Below are 11517 nucleotides of genomic sequence, written 5' to 3' on the forward strand. Positions count from 1 at the left end.
AACAAACAATATAATAAAAAGTAAAATACATTGCATTATATTTAACATATAAAAATTTGAGAAAAGTCATAAAATTGTTTTGAAACCAGTCTAATTTGTATGAAGATTCATTTTGAAAACGTGAACATAAACATGTTCACAGTTTCTGTAAGAAAAATGTTTTTCTCTTAAGAGACTAGCATAAGATTCAGCTTCTTTATTTCCTGTAAACATTTAGAAATGTTAGGTATAGAAACACATTCATAAATCTCTATAAACCCATTAAAATAAAGCTCCGTTAATTTTGGAGACTCTGTGACCTAATTTATTAATTCCCTCAGGAGATAGAAAAATATTTCAGATTACAAGAGGCTCTTCTCAGTTAGACACCCCACAGTAAGAGAGCTTATAGCTTCATTTCTCTACTTCAATCAGAAGTCAAAAATAAATGTAGACACATAAAAATGTACCTTTTCAGGTATCAAAAGTCTGTTTTTGGAGCTATGCTAAGTTGCAACAGGGTGACATTTTTGATGGTGTGACTAAGAATGCAATTGTCAAACTTTCTTTTATAACTTTCATAGCAGATGAAAAAGAGATACCCACCACTGGGTCCTGCAGGACAGGGGACTGAGAAGCCAAAACCTTGGTTGCGTTCTAAGAAGAATAAGATATAATATCCTTTGGGAAACCCCTTTATATTGGACTGAAAGAAAGCAAAATATACAACCCTAAAATATGTCTCTTTAGCATATTAATTATTTTAAGCTAGTTATTTTTAAGAAACAGTAGACACAGGTGAAGCTCTGAAAACTGAGTAGACCTTAATCTTTTGTAAGAAATAGTTACATTTATAAGGGAAATCTCCACTTGTAAAGGTCACTCTTTGTCTGTATCAGGAAGAGAAGGTTGACTCTGAACCTCTAGAAACTGATTGATACGGAAGGCAGTGACTTAAATCTGCATAACAACCTTATTACTGTTTACTGTCCTTTTTCTGGTAGCCTCTCATAACTGACTCCTCACCTACAACATCTTTTGTCTTTAGCTGGAGATAAGATTTAAGATGTTGGCTTGGTTGGGGGTGCCTGGGTGGCTCAGTTTGTTAAAGATCTACCTTCAGCTTAGGCCATGATTCCAGGGTCCTGGGACCAAGCCCCACATTGGGCTCCCAGCTCAACAGGGAAACTGCTTCTCCCTCTGCCCGTCCCCCTGCTTGTGTTCTCATTATCTCTCTCTCTCTCTCAAACAAATAAAATCTTTTAAGAAAATGATGGTGGCTTGGACCATTTGGAGGAAAAACTCGGTTTTTCTGGGTCTTCACTATGTATACGTGAGGTATACATGTTATTTAACTTCTATTTGTTTTTCTCCTGTTATTTTATTTATTTTTTTTATAGGAGGGTTTCAGCCAAGAACCTAGAAGGGTAGAGTTAAAATTGTTTTTCCTTCCCCACAGGATGTTGAAATTTCACTCAGAGGCAGTACCTATAATCTTTCCCAGTGGTTTCCACTTTCATTCATTAGTGCTTCCCTGGTTGCTTCGAAATGTTACTTCTACCTTCCTTCTGGTATGCTAGTTCTTAAAAACAGAAGTCATAGTAAGTGTATCCGAGTTGGAGAATCACAGTGGACCTCTCTACAGGAAAATATTGCAGAGTGGAAAGAGAAGGTAGTGCTCACACATACTTATTTAAATTCAATAATGAGGATTCTGAAAAGGAAATGACTCTTGATCACTCCCAGAGTGATTCAGAATCAAGACTTTAATACCATGTGCAGCCTTTATTGTGATATTAAAAAATGGGTGCTACTAGAATTTTTCTCAAGAATTACTGACTTCAAGAATGGCAGAGGGGCACCTGGGTGTATCAATCAGTTCAGCCTTGGCCTCTTGGTTTCAGCTCAGGTTGTGATCTCACAGTTGTGAGTTTGAGCCCCACTCCAGGCTCCATGCTCATGGAGCCTACTGTAGATTCTCTCTATCCCTCTCCTCCTCCCCAACACTGCTTGCGCACATGCTCTCTTTCAAAAAAAAAAAAAAATGGAGGAACATGCAGTTTATTAAGTTTACCTTCAGATTTATTGTATGAGTCTTCTATAAAGCTATTGTTTAAAGGTAAGAAACTAAGGAATCTTTTGTTTAGGTTTCATACCTTGTTTGTCTTAGGAAATTACTTAGCTTCTTACCAGTTTCATAATATTTATTGTTAATAAATCATATTATAAATTTAAAGACTATGAGGCAATATTTCATGTGTACTCTGATCGAAATATTCATGGTTGGTCTGAAAATAGAATTGAACTTCAGGTTGACTACTATTAACTCTGCACAGAGCAATTGTTATATAAGTGAACCATTTTTTTTTCTTAAGCAAAATATAGATAAGATATATGCATATTCTACAGGTAGCATCCACAAGTTGACTGAATGGTATTTATCTCTCTTTTCAGTAGTAAATAACTAAATGTACCAGGACAATAATGAAATAGATGGTAAAGCATATCGAACAGAGCCACTGAAATGCTGTTTTCAGTAATACATAATATTTTATGTATTACTTTGGTTGATTCCTTCTGATTTAGATTATGTAGTTTCTTTTTAAGATTTTTATTTTTTTGTTTGACAGAGTGAGAAAGCATCAGCATGGGGAGGAGCAGAGGGAGAGTGAAAAGTAGGGATCTCAATGCAGGGCTCCATCTTAGGACCCTGGCATCATGAACTGAGCCAAGATCAGATGCTTAACTGACTAAGCCACCCAGGCCCCCCTAGCTTATGTAGTTTTATTACTATATTTTAACCATTATATCTGGCAATGTGTCAGAAACGTCATAGAATACATTATTTTAAGCTCACCTTGGCAGGGGCACATGAGTCACATGGAATATATTTTGGCTAAGAAAATAAAATGTTGAATAAATGCTTTTGTTTTTCTTAAAAAAATTAAATAATGATATTTATGTTTCTACTTTTGGGGCAATTAAGCCAATGAAAATTAGGAATTAAATGTAAATGGAATAAGCTAATGAAGAGCAACTTTTGTGGCTATATAAGGTGGCCAAGAAAAAAATCAAACAAAATTTATGTGAAGCATGTATAAGGAATATTATGAAAATTTACTGTAAGATCTAAACAAATAGAGGTAATGGATAGGCGGATTCAGTGTCAAATACTCAGTTGTCTGAAATGCCATTCAAACAAATATCTCAGTTGCCTTTCATGGATCCTGAGATCTTGAGATTATGGTAACTGAAAATAATCTGTATTGGAAATGGCAAAAGATATAGCCAAGCCATTCTTAAAAGAGAAAACAAAAGCTGGAGGAGGCACATAATTTGCTAGAAAATTAGATAATACCAATCAGTAGTCATTATAAAGTGCTATACTAACATAGAAGCCAACAAGTGGAGATGGATGCAACCATTTAATAATGTTGGATTTTATAAATTTGGGGAGGTGGTGTCATAGATACTTATTTTATTATATGTTTTATAATAAAGTATACATTACATATATTCTTTTTTATGGCATATTGTCTATCTGTGGTGCACATTACTTCAAATCTTAGCTGGGCAGAAATTCCAGAGCAGCCTAGCAGGATGGATATGGCTTAGGGTCTTTCTTTCTTTCTTTTTTTTAAAGATTTTATTTATTTATTTGGTGAACAGAGATCACAAGCAGGCAGAGAGGCAGGCAGAGAGAGAGAGGAGGAATCAGGCTCCCCCCTGAGCAGAGAGCCCGATGCAGGGCTCAATCCCAGGACCCTGAGATCATGACCTGAGCCAAAGGCAGAGGCTTAACCCACTGAGCCCCTGGCTTAGGGTCTTTTATGATGTTCAGATGCTAGCCAGGGCTGCCAACATCTTAAGAATTGACTAAAGCTAGAGAATCTGCTTCTCTGGTGCCTCATTCACATGCCTATGCTGGCTTTTGGAAGGAGGACTCAGTTCTTCCCTACTTTGCCTATCCATTGGTGGCTTCAGTATTTTACCATGTGTCAGAGAGCTTCTCACAGAAGAAGTGATCCAAGAAAAAGTAAGGTGGAAATTGTAACACCTATTATGACCTAGCTTTGAAAGTCACACACCATCAGACATCTATTCAGTATGGGAGGAAACCACACAAGGGCATAAATATCTAAAATGTGGAGTATTGGGAGCCATCTTGGGTGTTGGTGATCACAGTATATTTCATATATTACATTTTAAAAATAAAGAAAGAAAAATATATTTTCTGAGTAACATATGAAAGACCAACTAATCTCCCCAATTATGCTTTGAACACCCTGATAGAATGCAACTTATATAATTATTTATAAAGCCATAAGCTCACCTATAAGAAAAAATTTCACAGGGCTTATGTGTAATATTTAATACTCACTGACTGACTGACTTTTATAAGATAAATTTACCTAAAAGTATTGGGTACCTTGATAAAATAGGAAAAGCCTGATGTCTTTACATGGTCATATGCCAGCATAATATGACAGACCATTTTCGTTTTCAGTATTTTGTTTGAGGTATGAACATATTTTTATCTCTATAAAAATCAATGATTTTTGAAGAGTATTTTGGTCATTCCATATACAATATACATCCATACATTATAGTCCATATGAGAAAATGATAGTATGACATTAAGTAAATTATCTTTATATTTAGACTCTAACAAATTTAACTTGAAAGAAATATCGCAATTAAAACTGTTTACTTATTGCATATCAAGAGGATATGTTTAACTTCTTTCTATATTTCAAAAACAGTAAAATTGTTATTTTTCTTTTGAAAAATGGATGTAAGTATTGAGTTAGCAAAGTTAATGGAACTTTGCATACCCATATATATCCTGTTAATCAGGTAAGCTATAGTAAAACTATGAAATTCATTATTATACTTGGAGCCAAAGTGTTTTTGTTTTCTCCTATGTTGTAACAGATGAAATTTCTATGTTGTTATAGGAGAGTTTTCATCTTTTACTTAGAAAATTAGTACATAAGTCAAGTCTTAACACACACTTAACATCTGCTTATTGAAAGCATTGTCATAAAGTCAAATAGTCAATTAACTTACTGAATTAAAATTTGGTATGAGGTTCACCCTGTTGTGTAGTAGCAGTAGAAGCTTCCCTCTTCTGTTCTCAGAACCATCAGCTCTCTCTTATGCTGAGTTGCTGCAAAGCCCCTGATGGTAAGCTCATAAGAGCTTGAAACTACAACCAACCCTCTGACTCTCATCAGGGAATGAAATTAGTTGAACCAGATCACCCAGGAAAGCTCTGCATTGGTGGCCTGAATACAGAAACAAATAAGGAAGCCCTTGAAGTCATATTTGGCAAATATGGACAAATAGTAGAAGTTCTATTGATGAAAGATCATGAAACTAACAAATCAAGAGGATTTGCTTTTGTCATGTTTGAAAGCCCAGCTGAAGCTAAAGGATACAGCCAAAGATGTGAACAGAAAGTCCTTAGATAGAAAAGCCATTAAGGTAGAACAAGCCACTGAGCCATCATGTGGAAGTGGTAGATATGGACCACCTTCACCTCTAAGAAGCAGAAGCCCTCCAAAAGGTCTTCGAGGTGGAAGAAAATGAAGTGGAGGAACCAGGGGACCTCCCTCATGCAAAGGGCCCATGGATCATGGTGGCTATTCTGTGATTTTTAATATAAATTCTTCCAAGGGACCACTTCCAATAAAAAGGGGACCACGACCCCAAAGTGGCTGTCCTCCTCCTAAAAGATATGCCCCTTCAGGACAAGTTCATATCAACAATGCAATGGAAGGTAAAGCTCCTGTACAACATGGAAGAGATAGTTAGGGAGCCAAAACTTGAAAGAAACCCCTTCCCTCTCATAGGGATGTTTATTTGTCCCCAAAAGATGATGGGTATTCTACTAAAGATAGTTATTCAATGAGAGATTTCCCAAGTTCTTGTGATACCAGAGATTAAGTACTACCACCAAGAAGATTATACTTACTGTGATTATGGTCATTCCAGTTCACATGATGATTACCCATCAAGAGGCTGTAGTATTAGAGATGACTATGGTCCTGATCTTAACTATTTAGATCATACAAGTGGAAGTTCCTACGGAGACTGATATAGAGTTATGGTAACTCACTTAGTGCTCTAACTACATGAGGACCCCGGCCATCTTGTAGGGGAAACAGCCACTGTGATGATTACAGAAGCTCGTATGATGGGTATGGTGGAAGTCAAGACAGTTACTCAGGCAGTGGAAGTGATCTCTATTCAAGTGGTCATGATCTGGCTGGCAGACAAGAAAGAGGCCTTCCCCCTTCTGTGGAAAAGAAGGTATCCTCCTCCATGTGATTCCTACACCACTTCAGGTCACAGAGCACCCAGAGGTGGAAGCTATGGAGGAAGCTGATCTGACAGAGGTGAGGCAGAAGCAGATATAAAAACAAACAAAACTTTGGACCAAAATCCCCATTCAAGGAAACAAACCAAAAAATTAAACATTTTCTGTCAGACCCAAGGACTACTAAAAGGAAAAACTGTGTTACCTTTTAAAAATTTCCTGTTAAGTTCCCCCAACATAATTTTTATGTTCTTGCGAGGGGAAAAGAGTAAAACCTGTTTAACCCTACTTGACTTTATGACTTTGCTTTCGACAACCAAATGTTAAATGTGTTAAGACTTTACTTGTGTACTAGTGTTTTAATTTTCCAAATAAAAGTGTCCCAAAGGCCACTTTCTATATCTGGTTTTTCCCATTAAATGATGCAAACAATTTTGAGACCTTCCACAAACATCTAGCTATCTAAAATGGAGAGGGAAATCCTTCTGCCTATACCCACAAGCTAGCTATTAGAGGGTGGTAGGAGTAGGATTTCAGAGGGTCTTCAGACTGATATCTCAATGTTCTTAGTATAAAAAACCTGAGAGTAGATGCTTACGTAAGGAGAGTGCTATTTGGCCCAGTAAATTCAATAAAGCAAATGGATAATGATGGCCGTATTTTGCCTTTCTGACATTTCCTAGGAATCTAGAGGAAACTTCCCTTTCCCTTCCCTCAATAAAACCATGTAAATGTGTGTTAAGCAACTCTAGAATACTAAATAAAAAGTTCAGTCAAAACCAAAATATTAAAAATTTGGTATTATTTCAATCTTCTTAAATTTATTAAGACTTGTTTGTGACTTACCATATGATCTATTCTTGAGAATATTCATGTGAAGTTGAGATGTGTATTCTGTGCTGTTGTATGGAATGTTCTATATTATATCTGTTAGTTTTATTTAGTTAAAAGTATAGTTCAAGTCCAAAGTCTCCTTATTGATTTTCTGTCTGGATGATCTATTCATTGCTAAAAGTAGGGTATTGAAATCCCCTACTAGTATTACATGTTGTATTTCTTTCTTCATATCTGCTAATATTTGCTTAATATATTTTGGTGCTCCTGTGTTGGGAGCATTTAAATTTATAGTTGTTTTATCCTCTTGGTGAATTGACCTCTTTATCATTATATAATGACCTTTGTTTCTTGTTATTCTTTTTAGCTTAAAGTCTATTTTGACTGATGTAAGTATAATTTACCCTGCTCTCTTTGGTTTCTCTTTTCTTGTAATATCTTTTTCCATCCCTTTTCTTTAAACCTATGTGTGTCCTTAAAGTTGAAGTGAGTTTCTGGTAGACAATTTTATTATAATGTATCTTGAAGAGGATCTCCTCAGATTTTTTTTGTTGACTATGAGCTTCATGAGCTTAGATATCCAAATATCTCCCCACATTTTGCAAGTTCTTAGCTGTTATTCATTTAAAAAATCTTTCTGCCTCTTTCTTCTCTTCTCCTTCTGGAACTCTAATAATTTGCAAATTGGTACTTTTGATGATATCACACAGATCTTTTTTCTTTGTTCTCCTCTGAATGGATAATTTCAAAATTCCTTGTAACTCACAGATTCTTTCTTCTGCTTTATTCGTCCTGATCTTCATGGTCTGTGTTGCATTTTTCATTTATTTCATTGTATTCTTCAGCTCCAGAATCTCTGTGTGGTTCTTTTATATGGTTTTTATCTCTTTGCTTTTCTTTTTGTGTATTGTTTTCCTGGTTTCCTGCATTGTCTTTCTGTGTTTTCTTGTAGCTCATTGAGTTTTCTCAAAACAGCTATTTTTGATACCAAATGTGTGTTTTCAGCTCCCCCTTCCCAGCTTCCCAGTTTCCTGTGGGTGGGTACAAAGGACCCTTTAAGTGTTTCTGGAGTTTGGAGAGAGGAATGTAGACATAAAGCCTGTCCTGTATGAATTCCAGGCTGGAGAGAGCAGGTTCACTGGACTCCTGGGCTCACCTCCAGTCAGCACTAGCCAAGCCCGGGACCTGGGGACCTGGGGGCTGGTGATTGGGGGGATGGTGCTACATTCTTGTCCACTGTTTGTTTTACCTTCCCCAAAATGGATCTTTTTTCCCAAGAGTCTTAGAGAATGGGAATTGTTCCTGCAAATATGTATTTTTAAAGGTAAAAAACAAAGACAGCTATTTTGGATTCCTTGTCAAGTAAATTACAGTTCTTCACGTCTTTGGGTTCAATTACTAGAATTTATTGTGATCTTAAGTGGTGTCATATTACCTTGATTTCTCATGAAGTTTGTGTTACTCTTTCCATTTGAAGTAGCCATCACTTCCTCAAGTCTTTACTATCTGCTTTTGGGAGAGAGATAACTTCTGTCAGCCCTTCTAGAGATTCTGAGGCTATCTCAAACTTTTTTTTTCTTTTTTAAGGTTTTATTTATTTATTTGACAGAGAGAGATCACAAGTAGGCAGAGAGGCAGAGAGAGAGAGAGAGAGAGAGAAGCAGGCTCCCTGCTGAGCAGAGATCCTGATGCAGGGCTCAATTCCAGAACCCTGGAATCGTGATCTGAGCCCAAAGCAGAGGATTTAACCCACTGAGCCATCCAGGCACCGATATCTCAAACTTTCTATGGACACACCTGTCCCATGCTTTTTGCTCCCTCTCATGGCAGAATTCTTAAGCTTGTATGCTTTCTCAGTATCCTGCTAGGCACCAGGAGAAGTGCTGACAACCTCTCTAGTTTTCTCAAAGGTGGAGCTAAAGCTCACAACTATGTTCTCTCTCTGGCCTGCAGATTTGGGCCAGCTTTCAGTTTTTCCATCTGCCAAAGCTTGTTCTCAGCACCACCATCAGGAACTTGCACAGAGAGCCAGTCACAGGGTGGAGTGGTGTGTGCATGAGGTACACTGCACACTGGGCTTCCCTGTGGGACAGCTGGGATGGAGGAGATCCATAAGTGAAGCATTCCTACCTGTGCATGGATGGGCTCCTTGATGAAATCTTTGAAGCACTTAGGAGGATCTGTGTATCTTGAATGCTTTCTGAGAGTCCTATTTGCAGCTCTCACAGCTTCTTTTCATCCTCTAGTCATGTGGTTCACAATTTAGTACTTTGGATGGGGTGAGAGAGAAATGAACTCCTTTGGCAGTTCCCGTACCAGGGGGAAAGCCAGGTGCTCATGTACACACTCTCCTTTTCCTCTGCAAGAGAAATGATGGGCTAGGAGACCTTTCTTGGCCATAGCTGTGTTGCCTTGGGATAGGGATGATGCAAAGTCAAGCCATTTCTCTTACCCGTTCTGTTATGTCCAAATATATATGTTTTTGTTCCAGAAATGTGCTGGGACTTCTCTTCTGGAGACCTGAATTTCTGCAAATGTTCTCTTGTCCATAGGCAACTGTCTAAGAGGGGCTGAAGGTTCCACAGCTGTGACTGAGATCTGTCTGCCTATTACCCAACACAGCTAGGCAAGCCTCCTCCCGGGTTCCTTGGTATATGGTCTAGAATTCCACAGCTCCCTCAAAGGCACTTTGAATGGATGCTGAAGTTTTATTTTGGTGGGGGGGATGTCCTTATTATACTGACATTTTCTCTTGTTTTCTCTGGAGACCTGCAAAACTGTCATTGCCCTGGTTTAACATAACCTGCTTTTTAGAACTCTGCTTGGCACATGGGAGACACTCAAATGTTGCAAAAGATGAATCTAAATTTCTGAAAGTAGCAGAAGTTTTCAATTTACAAAATCAAATGCCAATGTGCACATATATATTTTGCAATATATGAATGTGTAAGTTAATCTAAGTGTAGAAGTAAACCAAAATTGACATAGAGTTGAAGAGATGTTTGTTTCTTCTTCTCTATTTTGTCCTTTTTTTCCTGAAATAATGTAAATTTCAAATATCTTTTCAATTTCCCAAATCATTGTTCTTTATAAATTAAGTATTTGGGCCTTTTTCCCTTTGCTTGGTAGATATTTCTTCAAATAATGAAAACGTTACTTCTTTTTATAGCCACTGCTTCAAATAAAATAAATTTCTTAGAACCATTATGTTTGAGTAAATGAAACTATAATCCTTTCATATATCTTATGTAAATAAAAGATTTTAAAATGATTTATACTGAAAATTTGAGAATGTGAATTGTATATTTTTAATCTGTGTATACCCCATGCCTCTTGACATAGTGCTGCTTATATAGAATATACATAGTAAATTTCATAGAGAGAAAAAAAATAGAAGAAAGGCAGAACACATTAAAATGATGGAAGAAAAAGGGACACCTGGGTGGCTCAGTTGGTTAAGCCACTGCCTTCGGCTCAGGTCATGATCCCAGGGTCCTGGGCTATAGAGAGGCTAGCTGCATTGTCCTTAGTCAGAAGGGGCTGAAAGCATGAGAACTCCCAGGAGCTCTCAGAAAAGGTGTCTAAATATCAAGGTGATGTCATTCAATAGCACAGCAGGAAGTGCCTGGGTCAAAGAGTTCCAATGGATAGCAGCAACTTGGATCTTTTAACAAGGCTTCCCTTACCTATGGCTGGCATATGTTGGGTGTGGTTTTGTGAAATATGCAAACCAAGCATGCTCTAAAAAGTTGAAAATCTGCTTGTTTGAATTGTAATATGTAAAAGAAATTTTGAAAAATTAAAAAAAAAAGAAAATATATATATATTAGACTGGTGAATAGAACAGAGCCACCCACTTAATTTTGGGAGTATTTTGGTCTCTTAGAAGAAACTACCTCCCAAAATTTTAAAGAAAGAAAAACATACACACACACACACATATAAAGGTAAACATGATGAAGGGATGGAATATGACTATAAAGATGAAAATTAAAAAAAAAATTCTAAAAAAGGAGTTGATAAGTTGGTTGGGAAAAGGAAGAAAAAGAAAAAGAAAGTGGAGAGAATTTGCTCAGGCTGGAGACTAGAACAAAGCCCTGTGCTAGATTTAGGGTATATTTTGATATATTTTGATGAAGAAGTTGTATCCCAAATTTTTTAGAAGAAAAAACCCTATGTGTATACAAAAAAATAAAGTTAGATACAGTGAAGGATAAAATATGACTATAATAATGAATGTTCAAAAAGATTTTTTTTATGAAAGGTATTGTTAAGATAAACTAGTTAAAAAACATTAAAAAAGGAAAGAATAAAAGTTTAAAAAAATTAGAATAAGGGGCGCCTGGGTGGCTCAGTGGGTTAAAGCCTCTGCCTTCAGCTCA

The sequence above is a fragment of the Mustela erminea genome, chromosome X (genome assembly GCF_009829155.1).
Source record: "Mustela erminea isolate mMusErm1 chromosome X, mMusErm1.Pri, whole genome shotgun sequence".
Classification (NCBI taxonomy): Eukaryota; Metazoa; Chordata; class Mammalia; order Carnivora; family Mustelidae; genus Mustela; species Mustela erminea.